Below are 19,323 nucleotides of genomic sequence, written 5' to 3' on the forward strand. Positions count from 1 at the left end.
AGCAATAGAACCTTTAAAAGCCTTTTAGAGCTTTCATACATCACTGTTTCCTTTTACAGCGGAACCAATCAATCAATATATTAAATTGATGTTGTGAAATCACGATTTCATTCAACTGTTCATAAAATAAACAATACATTATCTGATTAGGCGCTCCGATCGACAATATAAAAACCTTTGATTTAGCCGTTGGCGGTTACGCCCTTACTGCACATCATCATCATCATCATCATCATATCAGCCCACGGATGTCCATTGCTAAACACAGGTTTTCCTTCCTCATCTGCTTCCTGTCACCCTCGTTATATCGTTACTTTGAGGATCTCCCTGGCGCAGTGGTAAGCGCTGTTCTCTTCTTAGTGGGAGGTCCCGAGTTCGATTTCCGGCAGGGGTTTGGAATTTTATAATTTCTAAATTTCTGGTCTGGTCTGGTGGGAGGCTTCGGCCGTGGCTAGTTACCATCCTACTGGCAAAACCGTGCCGCCAAGCGATTTAGCGTTCCGGTACGATGCCGTGTAGAAACCAAAGGGTTAAATAAAAACTGCCATACCCCACACGTCATAATAGCTACCTGCATGCCAAATTTCAGCCCGATCCGTCCAGTAGTTTGAGCTATGCGTTGATAGATCAGTCAGTCAGTCAGTCACCTTTTCCTTTTACATATTTTGATAAGATGATCTTATTTGAATTTAGATCTGTTCTTACAGCTAAATCGCGCGAAGATTGTTCTTACTAAATATTGATCCATTTCGTATACCGCCCACAAGACACACGTGGTCAGAGAAACTAGATTAGAGGCATAGAACTATTATGTACTAAAGTAGAGGTTAAAATATCTCGACACCACAAATTGAGCTAGAAAGTTCAAAACACAATCATCAAAGCGTCAGGCGCATAGCACACCCCGTGGCGAGTGAACATTCTAAAATGTGTAAATAGTTGAGAGGAAAGCGGGCACGACTGGTTTGCTGTAATTTGCCTCTACCTACAAACTACCAGTCAAATTAACTTTTATATGAGCTGTTTATGTTAGGAACTTCGAATAGGCCATGTGCACACATGCAGTAGATTAGGTTCTTAGTTGAGATACGACAATCTTAAGACTGATGAAAAATCTGTACTATTTTTTTTAAGTTTTTGTAGAAGAGAATCAGAAAAAGTAGTATCCTAATCCTAATTTTAATAATGCTATAAGTGTAGATGTTTGGATGTTTGTTACTCAATCACGCAAAAACTACTGGACGTGTAAAATATTTCAATGCAATATAATACGGTATTTGACAGCTAGTCAAATCAGTCTATTTGGATGCCTAGTCTAGGTCTAGGAAGTGTTTCATGTAACGATATTTTATATGTACAAATATGCACTAATTAACAGCTTTTAATTTTTATAACAGTTTTTTACCTAGATTTTATTAAATTTGTATAACGCGAACTCGCCATCCTCACATAAACTTTAACAGTTTCTAGAGGATGGCGAACTGTTTATTTTAAAATGTATTATTGAAATTTACGTGATCAATAAAAAAAAAAAAGTAACTTTTTATCAAACGTCAAAACGTGCACTTAGTATGCGATATTCTATGAAATACTGGAATGTGACTTCACATAATAATGACGTACTTTTTTAGTTTAACCGGTAATTTAAAATGGTTATTTCACTTAACACAAGGTGCTAGAATGGCGACCTCGCACCGGAAGATGCAGTGTTGGAAGACCCCCACTAGGTGGATGGACGACATCAGACGAGTCGCAGGGAGCCGCTGGATGGCGGCGGCGTGGCGTGTGGAAGTCCCTACAAGAGACCTATGTCCAGCAGTGGACGTCTATCGGTTGATGATGATGATGATGATGATGATTACACTTAAAACTAACAAAGGACGTGGATTTTACGTATTTTGGAAGATCCTCTGAGAAATAATTTAGTTTTGATGTAGTCAAATACCCAGTGGCATTTTATTTCATGTGAATGATGTAAACGCAAGTGTGTGCGACTTCGGTCATAAATTATAGCATTTAAGTACAACAGGAAATTAGGATGTATCATAATTCATAACACCAACTTTTACGACTCTACGCTACACTCAAATTAAATAAGTAATTATACTTTATGCCTCGATTAGAGAATAGAAAATAATCTACGTCAATAGTTACTTTTGTCAGGTTTCCTGTAAAATCCCCCTTCTGTTTTCCGGGGATTGAAAGTATCCAACAATCATATCAAGCAGTAAAAGGTAGGTACCTGTGAAATCCCCCTTCTGTTTTCCGGGGATTGAAAGTATCCAACAATAATATCAAGCAGTAAAAGGTAGGTACCTGTGAAATCCCCCTTCTGTTTTCCGGGGATTGAAAGTATCCAACAATAATATCAAGCAGTAAAAGGTAGGTACCTGTAAAATCCCCCTTCTGTTTTCCGGAGATTGAAAGTATCCAACAATCATATCAAGCAGAAAAAGGCAGGTACCTGTAAAATCCCCCTTCTGTTTTCCGGGGATTGAAAGTATTCAACAATAATATCAAGCAGTAAAAGGCAGGTACCTGTAAAATCCCCCTTCTGTTTTCCGGGGATTGAAAGTATTCAACAATAATATCAAGCAGTAAAAGGCAGGTACCTGTAAAATCCCCCTTCTGTTTTCCGGGGATTGAAAGTATCCAACAATAATATCAAGCAGTAAAAGGTAGGTAACCTGTAAAAAAATACTTTTACATATACTGCACACTGCTTCATATAATATAATAGTAAGAGGTACAATTGGCACCGATTCTAAGCACAACCTAATTTTAGAGTATTCGCACCCGTATATATAAATAATGTGGCTAATTCCGTTGTACACAATCTCTAAACTAAACTAAAATGACACGTGCTATCCCTTTCATAATGTTGCTTGCGGAAAAGGATAACACTAGATTTAGACCTGTTAATTTAGTTTAGCTTAGAGATTATGTACAAGAGAATCAGCCCCATTATAAGGCAATAGTAAGAAGACTTACTATTGTAATATGAAAAGGACAGAAGCAGTGTGACATTTCTAAATTTAATTTTTAGATGGTAAAACCCGTGATTTTAGCACGCACTCACGAACCTACTGTTTAAATTTGTATTGTGCACTAAAATTTAAGAGTCTTTAAATGTGAAAGTCATGTTCCGTTCCTTTTTTAGCATTAGTAAAAAGAAAAGGATGCAGATACTCTAAATTTAGTTTAGAGAGAGACTAGAGAATCGGGGCCATAGCTTTATTTTTTGAAAAATTGGTTAAATAAACAAATAGATAAACTGCTAGCCCGTGTGGGACACGCCGACAAAAGTGAAACTTAAATCTTGTTTTATTTTTAGCCAATGATTTGTCTTGTGAAATGCTTCGGCCGTAGTTAGTTACCAGGCCAGCATACAGGCAAAGCCGTGCCGCAATGTGATTTAGCGTTCCGGCACGATGCCGCGTAAAAACCGATCAAAGGTAGGTATGTACGATCTGGTAAGGGTTTAATGAAACTTCCCTACCAAGTGACGCCCACTTGCATCTTAGACGGCATCATCACTTACTACCAGGTGAGATCGCAGTTAAAGGTCAACTTGTACCGGAAATGAAAAAAAAATAAGAAGCTTCGCTTCAATATAATGTTTTTATGGATTGCTGAGATAGCAAAAACGACGCAGTTCTTTAAATCTTTTCATACAAAGACTTTAAGATACTGAGACAAGAACTCCTGAAAATTAATGAGGCCCTCTTCACAATTGAGTTGCGTGTCCACTCTATCAGATGTAAGGGCGTTTGAATGATGCAGAGGAGCTCACAAAGCCGCTGACGCCGCGTCTCGGGATAACATCGCCTGGAACGTCCTGTCGGGGCTGAGATGCGGTCGTAGGGAACTACCGGAAATAGCGCAGAAAACTGCTCAAGACTCAAGTGTATCTCAGAACACGAACTTTACCTTGGTTTCGTAGCTCTGTTAGTTAAAACTTTGGCAGCCATAAACCTCATAATAATTATTTTAAAACTGCAATATAATATATTTTTTTAAATATTGCGTTACTGTCGCTTGGTATAGTAGCGCTTTGCCGTAGTCGGGTAAAAAGGAAAGTTTAAAAGCCTAATCATAATCACCACCAGATAATATTATTAAAGTCTGATAATTATGATAAAAACCTATCTTCTGAGATACGGTTAGACTTTAGAGAGTCGATCAAATCAAGTTATAATCAAATATTATATTAACATAATCTATAAGTAGTTAAGTAGCTTGTTATCTCTGCTAAATACTTTAGATAAGTTAAAGTGCGTCGGTCGAGTGTTTTATCTTTGATAAGAACATCATCATCATCATCATCATCATGATAAACCCATCGCCGGCTCACTACAGAGCACGGGTCTCCTCTCAGAGTGAGAAGGGTTTTGGCCATAGTCTACCACGCTGGCTGGCCAAGTGCGGATTGGCAGACTTCACATACGTTAGAGAACATTTATGGAGAACTCTCAGGCATGCAGGTTTCCTCACGATGTTTTCCTTCGCCGTTAAAGCAAGTGATATTTTAATTACTTAAAACGCACATAACTCCGTTTTCGGAGTTATGTGCGTTTTAAGTAATTAAAATATCACCTCTAACTTTTGTTAGAGGTTGATGAGAGAAAAATGTGCAAACATATTTTCCTTCGTTACATAACTGTCCTGTAGTTCCTCGTGTCATTTCCAAGTTGCAAGAGAAGCCTTCACAAGTAAGGCATCGTCAAGCTATCATATACAGGGTGTAATTAGAACTCTAGCCAAAACTTAACACAATCCAATACCAATAACTATTAAGACTCATACTTGTAGTTTTAGTGTTTTAGTATTTTTCAAACCCGCAATGTGTAGTGTGTACAACTCGGGGTCAATGCCTACAACGCAGCATTGACTCTGCGGCAGCTATCTACGCAACCCTCTAGTAGAGTGAATGAAAGTGAGTGAGCTCCGGCTTGACCTTGAATCGACGTTCTGTCACATGCTAGAGTTCCAATAACACCATGAATCTAATTCATGGTTTTATTGGAACTATAGCAAAAACTTCGCATTATTATTATTATATTACCTCACAATCCAATACTGATAACCATTAAACATAATACTTGTAGTTTGACAGCCGTACTCAGAGCCGCTAATCGTTACTTACGATTGAGTTAAAACGAGACAGATTTATGTGAGATATATAGGCTCTGTCTCGTTTTAACTCAATCTTAATTAACGATTAAGCGACTCTGAGTACGGCTGTTAGTGATTTAGTATAATTTCAAACCCGCAATGTATAGATTGTAAAACTCGGGGTCAATGCCCCCACGGCACATATCTACGCAACTTTCGTTGACTTCTAGCGCCAGTCAGTACATTGCGAACTTTAAAAAAAACAGGATATTTTTTTCGCGGTAACTTATTAGAAAATACTATCAGTCTTTGTTTTTGCTAGGGTTCTAATAGAGCCCTGTATGTAAAAAAAAAAAGCTTTTATTATTCCTTACCATGCACATACTTAGTTTTTAATTTTTTCTTATTATTATAAATTATTTATTTATTTAAGTATGTAGTTATTTACAATTGCAGGTGCTACCTGGCTTGGACCTACTAACCAAACCTCTTAAATATTTTACATAATTATATATACATTTAATAGTTTACATATAGTTATGTTTTTAGTAGGTAAGTAATTAGTAGGTGTAATGTTCAAGAAGGAGGCCGCCGAGCGGGTTCGCGAGCGAGCTGATCCTGCTCGAAGGCGGAGATATCAGGGCGGCGTTGATCAACGTCCTGATCAGTGTAACCAATAGTCCCTGGCGCTAGGACTTCGAGGATGTGTAAAACGGGCGTCGCGCGAGAGAGGCACCGGCGTACGTTCTTTAGAGTTCCCGAACCCTCTCCATAACGCGCTGAGGAGGGCCACCGAGGGGGTTTTAGTGGGTAGAAATTCCACATAACCCGATTGGGTATCTTTAGAAGATTTCCCCCTCGAAAAAAAAGAAAAAAAAAGGGTAATTAGTAGGTGATTATATTGTGACTTTCTTGTAAGGACCGCCTTATGCGGTAAAAGCCTCCTCCAAGACTTTCCATCTGACCCGATCTCTAGCCAGCCTTGTCCAGACTCTCCCTGCTACACCCTGTATGTAATCAATACTAATTAATTGCCAGTAGTATTAGCACGTAGCGACAACGTGACTTATGCAAACTAATTGCAGGAATAGGCGTCTGTATATAGCAAGTCATTTAAATAGGAGCGATTAACGTAATTACAAAACTTTTCACCGGATCTAAGCAATCATGACTAGGCATCAACGTGAGATTGTGTCACTGCAATTTGAACTTTATTTCCTTGGTGATACAACTGATGTTACGTAACATTTAATTGCTCGAGCTGGGCATTTACCGTCTAAAGTACTGTTACAAGCTGAATTCACACTGAGTACACCAACTTTGTACTGAAATTATGCTATTTATGGCACTCCAAAAAAACTTGTAAAAGACCAGGAAAATATCTAAATATATAAAAGGAAAAGGTGACTGACTGACTGACTGACTGAACTATCAACGCACAGCTAAAACTACTGGCTGAAATTTGGCATGCAGATAGCTATTATGACGTAGGCATCCGCTAAGAAAGGATTTTTGAAAATTCAATCTTTAAAGGGGTGAAATAGGGGTTTGAAATTTGTGTAGTCCACGCGGACGAAGTCGCGAGCATAAGCTAGTAAAATAATATGAATCTACAATGCATCCTTCGAGGTGTGTGAAGTCAGTCCCCATCCACATTCCACACTATAGAGAAGTTTCATGATATTATTAATATCATATCTTATCAACTGACCATTTGCATTGCCAACCGATAGACGTTAGATAGACGTCCACTGATGAACATAGGTCTTTTGTAGGGACTTCCACACGCCACGGTCTTGCGCCGCCTGAATCCAGCGGCTCCCTGCGACTCGTTTGAAGTCCACCTATCCTAGGTGTGGGCAACACAGAAAACCTGCCATCTGTCACCCGGGAGTGGAGGTGTGACGGCGCGCGGGAGTAAAAGAGGGACGATATAAAAGTAATTAAGCGAGATATAAGTACTAGGTGATTAATTAAGCTAGATATAAACTAAGTGGATGTGACAAGTGTACCTGAATATAAGACTGTGGACATTGGAACTGCGTTTGATTCATATTAGGGTCATCCCAAGACTAATAAACCCGGATTGGAGGTTAAGTTGTTTATATAGAGGAGTGGCTTCCTACCTTACGTTTTCCGAGGCGAGGCGTCCCATTCCAGCACCTTGGGCACACGAGTATCTACTCACTGGGAACTCAAACATATATCAGTATTTTGAACTATGTGCCCTGCCCATTACCACTTTCGCTGTCCATAGTGGTCATCATCATCATCCAATAGACGTCCACTGCTGGACCTAGGTCTCTTGTAGGGACTTCCACACGCCACGGTCTTGCGCCGCCTGAATCCAGCGGCTCCCTGCGACTCGTTTAATGTCGTCTGTCCACCTAGTGGCGGGGATCTTCCAACGCTGCGCCATCCGGTGCGAAGTTGCCATTCCAGCACCTTGGGACCCCAAAGTCTACCGGTTTTCCGAACTATGTGCCCTGCCTATTGCCACTTCAGCTTCGCAATCGACATAGTGCTGATAGTAAACTTAAAAACCCCTAAATCCAACGATCAAAACTACCATTGAAAAAACCGGCCAAGTGCGAGTCAGGCTCGCGCAATGAGGGTTCCGTACTACAGTCGTATTTTTTCGACATTTTGCACGATAATTCAAAAACTATGATGCATAAAAATAAATAAAAATCTGTTTTAGAATTTACAGGTGAAGACCTTTCATATGATACCCCACTTGATATAGTCACTCACTTCGAAAGTTGAAAATACTAATTATTAGTTCATGACCACAATTTAATTTTTTTTATGTGATCTAACCCTAAATTCACGGTTTTCCGATTTTTCCCCAAATGTCAGCTATAAGATCTACCTACCTGCCAAATTTCATGATTCTAGGTCAACGGGAAGTACCCTGTAGGTTTCTTGACAGACAGACGGACAGACAGACAGACAGACAGACAGACAACAAAGTGATCCTATAAGGGTTCCGTTTTTCCTTTTGAGGTACGGAACCCTAAAAATAGAAAAAAAATCCAACGAAAAACTATTATTTGCTGAAAACTTTGATGGTACTTACATTTACCACCAGCATATAGATGCACAATCAACTTTACCATCATGATTATTTACAGCGTGTCTCCTAGTGTCACGACTGGATGAAATTGCTCGATCTCTATCGATCCAGTAAGATTGATACGAATCAGTCAGTCGGCAATCAGTCAAAGGCGTGCTTGCCGCTGTAGATGACGAACCACGATTACAACTGGATTACAACCTTACAATTTCGCTTAGCAATGCCTTCGCATGACTTTAGATATTTATATCAATAACTATCGTCTATCTTAAGATAAGACTCTCACATTCCACGGATAGGCACTGAGCACTTTGCTTCCTCGTTCCTCATACGCACCGCTAAGATTTGGAATAGAAAGAGTTATATTCAAGTATCAAATAACGTGGACACTGACTGTTGGCCGTCCACAAGTTCAATTCAAAGCCGCTCAGCGTGCTATAGAGCGGGCTATGTTGGGTATCTCTCCGACGGACAAAATCCGTAGGAGAACCAGAGTGACCGACATAGCCCAACGAATTAGCCAGCTGAAGTGGCAGTGGGCAGGCCACTGTCCACGTCTGCCGCAGAACCGATGGCCGCTGGGGCAGACGTGTTCTGGAGTGGAGACCGCGTATCGGCAAACGCAGTGTGGGACGACCTCCAACCCGCTGGACTGACGACCTTAAGAAGATAGCGGGAAGTGGGTGGATGAGGAAGACGGAGGATCGTGTGTGGTGGCGCGCTCTTGGGAAGGCCTATGTCCAGCAGTGGACGCAAACAAGCTGATTGATTGATTGATTGATAAAATAACGTGTGTACTACACAAATTTCATACCTCTATTTTATCCCCCTAAGGGTTGAATTTTCAAAAATCTTTTCTTAGCGGATATCTACGTCATAATAGCTCTGCATGCCAAATTTCAGCTCGATCCGTCTACGAGGTAGTTGTGCTGTGCGTTGATAGATCACTTAGTCAGTCAGTCAGTCAGTCAAAATATATAAACGGAAAAGGTGACTGACTAACTGATCTATCAACGCACAACTCAAACTACTGGACGGATCGGGCTGTTTGGCATGCAGTGAGCTATTACGACCTAGACATCCGCTAAGAAAAGATTTTTGAAAATTCTACCCCTAAGGGGATAAAATTAGAGATTCGAAATTTGTGTAGTCCACGCGGACGAAGTCGCGGTAATAAGCCAGGTATTTAGATAACTGAGAATATTCTATCTCTGTGAATAATCCTTAGGAATCCATGCTAATATTATAAATGCGAAAGTGTGTCTGTCTGTCTGCTAGCTTTTCACGATTAAACCGTTCAACCGATTTTGACGAAATTTGGTACAGTGATAGCTTGCATCCCGGGGAAGGACATAGGCTACTTTTTGTCCCGAAAATTTGAAGAGTTCACTCAGGAATTTTAAAAACCTAAATCCACGCGGATGAAGTCGCGGGCATCATCTAGTTTTATAATAACTTTTAATAAAGACATAAAATCAAAGTATTCCAATAAAATGTAGCAATTAAGTTCTCCTTCAAACAATAGATAGTATACTATCTAACCAACAATCATACTATAACAAGCTTCTTACTTAACATGTGCACGGCGTACGTAGTTAGACATTCTCGAACGCGGACGTGACAGACATACAGACATACAGACCGACAACGCGAATTTTAGCTAAACTTAGACATTGTTTATTTCATTACATTTTATACTCGGGGCCTCCATGCACGTTTAAAGATTGTGCGAAGATTTTTGACGTCTTTAGGTGTTTTGGACGGTTTTGGGATGGGTGTAAAAACTTCAAGGTCGCGTCACCGACATGCTAATATAATAATGTAAAAAGTAAACTTATAGTTATTATTTTAGTTTATAAAGTTTATAAAGAGGTACCGCCGAGTTTCTTGCTGGTTCTTCTCGGTAGGAACGGCATTCCGAACAAGTGGTAAACTAAACTAGTTAACGATTCAAAAGCACCTGTAAAAAGTCTACTTGAATAAATATATTCTATTCTATAAATTAAGCCGACTCGCCCCGGCTTCGCACGAGTCTATTATAATTTTATAGTGATTTTTTAAAAATATACAGACATTATTTAACAACGCTCATACCAGCTCAGCGGGGCAACTAAATGTTTCATAGACACCATATCTACCTAGGAATGGAAATAAAATCACCATAGTTTACAATCTCATGCGCTAATGACGCCAACTTTATATGGCGGCATAGGACGTAGCGAGCGCCATCAAAATTTATATCACCTTGAACTGAGCCGCCGGTTGATGTAGGTATCGTATCTATATATAATACAGGAATGGCTTATGTGACTATAATATTTCAAGCTAAAGTCAGAAAAGTAGTGTAGTAGAAATATTCCCTCATTATATATAGATCACAACGCGTAGAGGCTTATCGAGAGTTTTAATCTTTATAATTGCAACCACATAATCAAAATAGCGACATAAACACAAAAAAGTATTTAATAGTCGTCGAGTCTCGAGTCGGAACGAGACTGGCCGAAAAACCTTCAAACACCCGTATTTATACAAATCGAATCGAGATGGCTCCCCCGCCACAGATCGCGTGACATCGGATGAGTCAAATATTGTCTAATTCATTAAACTAACTTTAATAAGCTAACAGTATGTATAAGAGGACACAATCAACATTGTGCAAACGTGTCCATTCTCAAAGAACTGAAAATAAATCAAAATTACGAATCCTCAAGTTCTTTGCACATCACAAGGAAGAGTGGTACCATCGAACACCTCGTGGTACAAGCTCGAGTGGAGGGCACACGTCCCCCGACTAGGTGGACGGACTTGATTCGTTCCGCAACAGACACCCGTCTCCGTGTGCTCACGTATTGCTACCAACAGAAGTCGCTGGAGAGTGGAGGGAGATCGCACGAGCAGCAGTGAAGAATTCATAGCCACCACCACTCTGTCAAGTGTGAACAGTTAAGAGGACACAATTAATCTGCACAGTTTTACCGCATTTTGATAATCTATACATACTATTATGAGACTTGCCCTGACTGACTGATTGACTGATCTATCAACGCACAGGCTAAATCACTGAGGTCAGAAACTTGAAACTTTCAGAGTATGTTCCGTTTTTATGTACCTAATAACTTAGGCACTAATTAGGAAGGATTTTCGGATATCCCACCCTTATAAAACGGTAATTAGGCGATGAAAGTTTGTATTAAGAAAATTAGTATGGATGGATATGAAAGTATGGATTGTTTGCGGGATGCCTAAGAAATAATTAACCTAGGAAAAATTCCAAAGCATTTAAATAGAACCAACATAAAAAGTGAGAAAGGCGGGGACGTCTGATTGCTAGTTGCCACACAAACGTATAATTTCCACTTGTGGTTCAATTCCCCGCTCTCCGCTGATTTACAACTGCCGCTAACGAAGCCTCGAAGGCTGTAAAGTTTGGCCGCATTCACGCGCTTACTTTGTTCATGGGTTTTTAACCAAAGACGTTATAGTACTTATACATATTACCAGTGGCGCGCACAGAGTTTGAAGCCAGGGTAGGCATTAGTTGGGCAGGAACCATACTGGCAGGTCATAGTGAAAATTAATGAATATGCATTGGGCTATTACAACTGGGGTAAGCAGTGCATTTATGCCTCTATAACCTGCACGCCACTGCATATTACATAGGTACTGTTTTAAACACAGGGGCGGACCAACAAACTCCTGAAAGGCCGGCAACGCATCGCGGCGGTTCCTCTGGTGCTGCAAATCATGGGCATGTAATCACTTAACATCAGGTGACCCGCCTGCTCGTTTACTCGCTATTTTTTTTAAATCATCCCTATCACGCATCATCATCCCCGGGCACGCAACTCTAACTTTTCGGAGTTTTGAAATCAATTTAATTTGATATTTATCGTCCGGAAACCTGCATGCCTGAGAGTTCTCCATAATTTTCTCAAAGGTGTGTGAAGTCTGCAAATCCGCACTTAGCCAGCGTGGTGGACTATAGCCAAACCCTTCTCATACTGAGAGGAGACCCGTGCTCTGTAGTGAGCCGACTATGAGTTGATCACGATGAGTGTGAATTGTAGAAATTTATGTTTCTAAAGTTCGTATTGCCTTGTGTAATTAACGGTAGCAATTAGTTGAATTAGTAGATATTTAAGAATCTGATTACACTTTGGCGGCTCGGATGATTAAGATTTATTTCAGTAATTAAGTATGCAAATGATTCAATTAAGAACTAACTAATTGTTATTTATCTGGTTTGTATTTTATACATATTTAAAAATCGATGGAATTGGGTTAAAATCGATTAAATTAAATTATAATGTATTATACTTTAATATTGTACGCCATTGCATCTACTCGTGTGATTGCATGGCAGATTGTGACATGTACCTACCTACTTAATAATCTATGTAACATCTCTCTTATACTTACAATCATGCAATAAATGAATAAATCTAAATCTATCTAAATCTAGAAAGAGGCCTACAAAATCTTTGATTCACATATAATATAATATTACTCAAAGTTAGGCTCTATGCTAGATCACCTCTGAAAGTCTAAAATAAAATATTATTACGAAAATCAAAGAGTTCCCACGGGATTTCAAAAACCTAAGTCCACGCGAACGAAGTCGCGGGTATCATCTGGTATTAGGATATGGGTGACGTAAATTAAAGAAAAATAGGCGAAGGCGATTCATAGTGTCAAATGTAGGAACAGAGCGGAACGAGACCAATAAATAATCTATGGTAGGAACATAATCTGACGCCTGCCAGTACGTCGAAGCCTCGACGTTTCGTGGTTCCCGTAGACTTAGAGTCAGCGCGCCGCGCACCACGTTGCGTTAGAGGTTGCGGTGCGTTTTAAAATCCGTAAATTTGAATTTAAATCTATCAATTGGCACCGATTCTAAGCACAACCTAATTTTAGAGTATTCGCACCCTCTTCTTACTATTGTAATATGAAAAGGACAGAAGCAGTTTGACATTTCTAAATTTAATTTTTAGATGGTAAAACCCGTGATTTTAGCACGCACTCGCGAACCTACTGTTTAAATTTGTATTGTGCACTAAAATTTAGAGTCTTTAAATGTGAAAGTCATGTTCCGTTCCTTTTTTAACATTAGTAAAAAGAAAAGGATGCAGATACTCTAAATTTAGTTTAGAGAGAGACTAGAGAATCGGGGCCAATAATATCCGGTGCGGAATCAATTCCGCAGTGCGCGCGCTTCTATTTAGTTCTATAGTTCACAGACTTTGCAGAAAAAAACGTACGGAAATTTACCGTGGTACGCGCTAGTTCTAGCTGTCGTGAACTATGGTCGTGTTCGGCTTACATCAGCTGACAAGCAAGTAACAAGACAACAAGTGGTAGGAACAAGCTACTAATTTGTTGCCGGGAGGTGGCACGGTGGTATTAATATTAATATATTCCGATCATAGAGGCGACGTCGAAGTCCGTGCCACTTTGCATAAGTATGCGGGTGAGAGGGTCCTGAGTCGGCCATAGAGGATGCGTGTTGGGCGTATAGATGAGGTAGGACTGAGATAGATCCTAGATTAGGTGCTAAGGACATCTCAAGATCACGAACTTTTGGTTAAGTCCTGATGGTTACTGAATCCCATACTACTTCGTACTATCTACTATAATTTATTTCTTCTTCTTATTTAATTAGTTTTAACTTTTAAGGTTTATTGTAGTGTTCATTGTGATGTAATGATTAAATAAAAAGTTTTCTTTTTTCTTTCGTTACTAAAAATCGTCTAATTATTAATCGTGGTATGTAGGTACCCGTTTTATACAATACAATATGACGTATCTACTTCGTTAAATAGTCTACCGTGGACACTCCGGGATACCGTGGAGAATGGATATTTTCCGGGATAAAAAGTAGAGTATGCCACTCGCCAGGTGTTAACTATAATCCCTGCAGAAAATCGCGTCGATCTGTTGCTCCGTTGCAGCGTGACTGATGGACAAACCAACAAACAAACACACTTACGCATTTATAATATTACACTAGCGATCCGACCTGGCTTCACACGGGTAGCTTGATCTCTATTTTTTTTGAAAATGGAATAACTTTTCTCAAGTAAGTACCTCTGCTTGAGCTAAGAGCCAAGCTAGTTGCATATCTGTAGGTATATATCTGTGGCCCTATCAGAGCCATTGAGATCGAAAGCTGCTATCGATGAAAGATAAAAGAATTCCTCGCCATTATTAAAATAAAACATGTCAACATCCGCGCATTCAGGCTACTTCGATCCGCGAAATGCAAATAAAAGTCGCTGTTTCAGCGCGAGCATTAAGAAGAGCCTTTTAACATTCCTGTTGCCGACCAGCGACATAAATTAGATGACATGATAACCGCATCCAGCATCCGAAACCGGTCAATAAAGCCTTGGTCACACAAAACACGTGTCGGCAGCAGCACGGCTACGTTACACCGAAGTGCTGTGTTTTTATAGTCTAGAGAGTTTTACACTCTAAATAGGAAAACGTGTAGTCATAATATTAAAGTAAAGTAAAGTAAAATATGCTTTATTGTACACCAAAACCAAAACAATAGACATATAACAAAGATAGCATGTACAATAGGCGGCCTTATCGCTAAAATAGCGATCTCTTCCAGGCAACCTTAGGGTAGAGGATATTATAAAAATTAAAGAAAGCGGAAGTATACAAAAATACAACAGTAAATGAGAGAGGAATAGACGACAGATAAGTGGAATAAAAAGTAAAAATAAATAAATAAACACATCAAATGGAGGATAAATAAAAGAGCTTCAATTTCGTTTTGAAAATATATAAACCAAATATATTATAAATACTAGCTGATCCCCGCGGCTTCGCCCGCGTAGATTTAGGTTTTTAAAGATCCCGTATAGCCTATGTCACTCAGGAATAATGTAGCTTTCTACTGGTGAAAGAATTTTTAAAATCGGTTCAGTAGTTCTAAAGATTACCCCCTACAAACAAACTTAACGACATTACCTCTTTATATAATAATAATAAATAATACAACGGGCCGTGCAGCAGAAATCGTAATATTTTAATTTCGCCATAACTTCAAAACCAAACGTCCAATTTTAATCATTCAAAGACCAAATATTATCTCCATAAACTGTTCTTAGTGATGAAATCATTTATTTTGATAAGGATTAATAGCATGAGTAAAATAAACGCGTTTAAATGTAGTCCAAAAAAAATTCAAGATTTTTAAATAAAAAAATGGTTGCTGTGCCTCACTCGACATAGATGGGTATAGTGTGTCGCGGACTTTTTTGTAGATATTTATAAGATCTACAATTAATTAGAACATTTTATGGTTCTATCTTTTATAGTTTAGGCAGCGTACGCAAAATAAGTAACTTTTCTGGTTGATTTTTTACACCTTGTGTCCGAAAAACCCAAATATCTTACGGAACCCTATTTTTTTCCAAAATAAAATATAGCCTATGTTACTCGTGGATAATGTAGCTTTCGAATGGTGAAAGAATTTTTAAAATCGGTCCAGTAGTTTTTGAGCCTATTCAGTACAAACAAACAAACAAACAAACAAACAAACAAACAAACAAACAAAGTTTTCCTCTTTATAATATTAGTGTAGAAGTGTAGATTACCAAATCTTTCGTGATTTCATATTTATCGATATAAATGCGAGATACTACCTAAAAGGCTTTTCTTTGGTAGAGGACAACTCTCATGGATACGTACGTATGTGTACGTACTGGAAATCCGGTATATACTTTACTACACGTTCGTGTGCAGTCACTAAAATACTAACAAGTCGTAATTTAAAAAAAAACTACGACTATCCTGGAAAAAACGTTTCCATTTGTCAAAAGAAAATTCACATTTGAAAATGGTGCCATGCAGCCGTCTTGTTGAATATTTTCAAAAAAATTATAGACAGCAACACTTGGGATGGTGTAAGGATTCTAACAATACCCCATACATTCAAATTTGTTCAGGCATTTAGAAGTTATGGTGGAATAAAGGAACTCACATACATGAATCCTGAAAACATTACGTCCGCGTCTATCGTCCAAGAGCTCTGTACTGGATCTTAAATGCCTTGTTTTAAAGCTCAAGTTTGTCTACACTTCTACAGCCAGCGCTCCAAGCGGAAACATTGCGAAATTAAAATCAGTGGCATTGAATATTTGACTTCAATTCAAGGCTGTTTAGGTCCATTTTACTGTAACGCGGAAATATTTCGACTCTCGAATTTGGTTTCGTTTGGTGAGACGTAAAATCTTGTACTACGGGTACTGATAGGGAAGTCCTAGTGAATTAAGGATATCCCTTTAATGCTATATACGTTAGTTGAAAATAAAACTACAAAATCTTACATTGCCTTGTAATCACATTTCGGCACGCGATGTCAGCAGCTTACGCAGTGAGCGTTTTATTTTACTTCTAGATGCCAAGTTTGCGTCGCTGCCGTCACGCGTTGTGTGTGACCAGGTCTTTAATGTCGATATTGGAACAAGTGGTAGCCAGATTACGATAACTTAAGCCAGGCGGTAACGTTTATGGGTTTTGGGAGCTTGTAGCGATAATCTGCATACAGGACGGCCATCTTGATTATATTGACTTCTGATTATGGGGATTATAATTTTATGATTCCTCATCATCAATCTTAAAGTGTCGAACCATCCCACATACACAAGAACATCATCAACATAATCAGCCTATCGCCGGCCCACTACTGAACACGGGTCTCCTCTCAGAACGAGAAGGGTTTAGGCCATAGTCTGCCACGCTGGTCCAGTACGGATTACGCGCACTGGAAGAGTATACATGGATTCCACCAGGATTAAGGCCAGAACAGGTAGGATTTTTTATTAGTCATCATCACGATCAACCCATAGTCGGCCCACTACTGAGCACGGGTCTCCTCTCAGAATGAGAAGAGTTTAGGTCATAGTCTGCCACGCTGGTCCAGTACGGATTGGCAGACTTCACACACCTTTAAGAACATTATGGAGAGAAAACCTGCATGCCTGGCAGGTTTTCAAGTGATATTTATTGCTTAAAACATACCTAGCTCAGAAAAGAAACTGCATGCCCGGGATCGAACCCCCGACCTCCCAAATAAGGCTATCAACGCTTTTTTACAGATAAGAACAAAGAGATAATTTAAGCAACAAAATAATTACACGTATCCTTCCACGGGACGCAACCCTCGATGCACGAGGCCGACTCGCACGAAGTCCCGCAAATTGCTAATACGCGTGAACGCCATTTTAGTGACGTCAGCACTAGACGTCTAGCACTAGACTAGATTCGAGCTGAAGGTATATTTTTATTTCGGCTGTCGACAAAATGACGTCATTTCGATGTTAGTTGGACATGGTTCCAACGCAATAGCAATTTGCGGGACTTATAACGCATGATTTTATTTTCTCCAAAAATACATCTTAGCATTACAAGCCCAGGTAATAATAATGAATAATTCATTGAACAAATTAACAATTTGATAAGATCTTTTAACATAACCACCACAATCTTTCGCTCCAAGCACATAACATACGTAAGAAAAATACCAAAGCAATGGAACTACTTAAAATTATCAGCGGGAGTCTGCTATTTATTACTTTAGATACACTTTAAGCCGTTTAAGCAATTTAAGTTAAAGTGCATTAATAAAAGACCTCGATTTTATTTATGCTGTATTTGTAAGCAGTAATGTGCAAACAAATTGACGATTAAATTAAAATTCATTCATTTGAATAAAATTTCTTTTCGCTAAAGCAAAGGCAGTTAGAGTCAAAAAGTTCTAGAAACAAGAAAGTTTTTTTTTACTACCCGACTACGGCAGAGCCAAAAGGAAAGGTTATACTTTTGGCAGTCTATATATGTACATTACGCTGCCGAAACTAATGTACTTACATCGAATTTAGAAGGAGATAACAGATTTGTAGAGCACTGTCTCGGTCGTTGAGACCGACAAAACGTCATATAGGTATGAGTGACAGAGACAACGCTCTACAAAGCCGAAATGTCATTCTAAAGGCCGATGTACATTACTTTCAGCCGCGTACCTTATGTATTTTTGTATCTATGTGTGTTCCACTGTAGCGGCTGAACTACTGGGCCGATTTTGATGAAGGAGGCGTCAAGTGATTTTATCTGCATGCCAAATTTCAGACCGATTCGTCCAGTAGTTTGAGCTATGCGTTGATAGCTGTTCAGTCAGTCAGCTTTTCCTTTTATATATAGCCTGAGTTTAGTCAGACGCGAAACTTTAATGCAATCGATGCGTTATTCCTATAGTTTGATTCATATAGGTTGTCCATTTTGACAGGTTTCAACGCCTTGGAAAACTGTTAAATCCATATTATGACAGTTAACAAAAATAAATTAACTGAAAGTACTGTCAATCAATTATATTTAAATCAATTTTCATGTTAATCATATGCCTAAAAATGCATAGATTAAAAGGGATCTATAAAAGTCACAAAATAAATTATTGTAGATTTTAGAAGTCAATGTTATATGGGGACCTTCTCAATGTAAATTCCACGCAGCGGGGGTTATGGTGCGACGCTTTCTTTTGATTTAGTGTTTATGGAAATTTGGAGATTGTAAAAGTCATGCCCAGACCCACCTCTCATTTCCATTGGTATTTGAGAAAAGTAATTTGTTATTTTTGGGATTCTCTAACAACCACTATCATATTATTATGCTTAAAGTTATTTGAATTGTTTTATTATTTACTAGCTTATGCCCGCGACTTCGTTTGCGTGGACTGCACAAATTTTAAAACCGCTATTTTACCCCCTTAGGGCTTAATTTTACAAAAATCCTTGCTTAGCGGATGCCTACGTCATAATAGCTATCTGAATGCCAAATTTCAGCCCGATCCGTCCAGTAGTTTGAGCTGTGCGTTGATAGATCAGTCAGTCAGTCAGTCAGTCAGTCAGTCATCTTTTCCTTTTATTTATTTAAAGATATTATTATTATTTGTCAATTAATAACACCCGACGCAAAATGGTTCAGACAAAATCGTAATTTATTTATAGTATCTAAGGCGATTGTACGACAGTTTAAACGCGATATTATATTATGATTTATAACGGATGTAAGTTTCTATGGGAAAATTATTATTTTTTTAATTAAAATACAGCGCAGCGGTA

At 38.9% G+C, this 19,323-nt stretch overlaps 1 protein-coding gene across 4 annotated transcripts in view; it reads right to left on the reverse strand.

Annotated features, from left to right (window-relative positions):
- LOC117991625 (protein prickle-like) overlaps positions 1 to 19,323 on the reverse strand; it is a 363,781-nt gene that overhangs the window by 134,475 nt on the left and 209,983 nt on the right. The window lies entirely within an intron of this gene.

Source organism: Maniola hyperantus, chromosome 20 (assembly GCF_902806685.2).
Source record: "Maniola hyperantus chromosome 20, iAphHyp1.2, whole genome shotgun sequence".
NCBI classification, from domain to species: domain Eukaryota; kingdom Metazoa; phylum Arthropoda; class Insecta; order Lepidoptera; family Nymphalidae; genus Maniola; species Maniola hyperantus.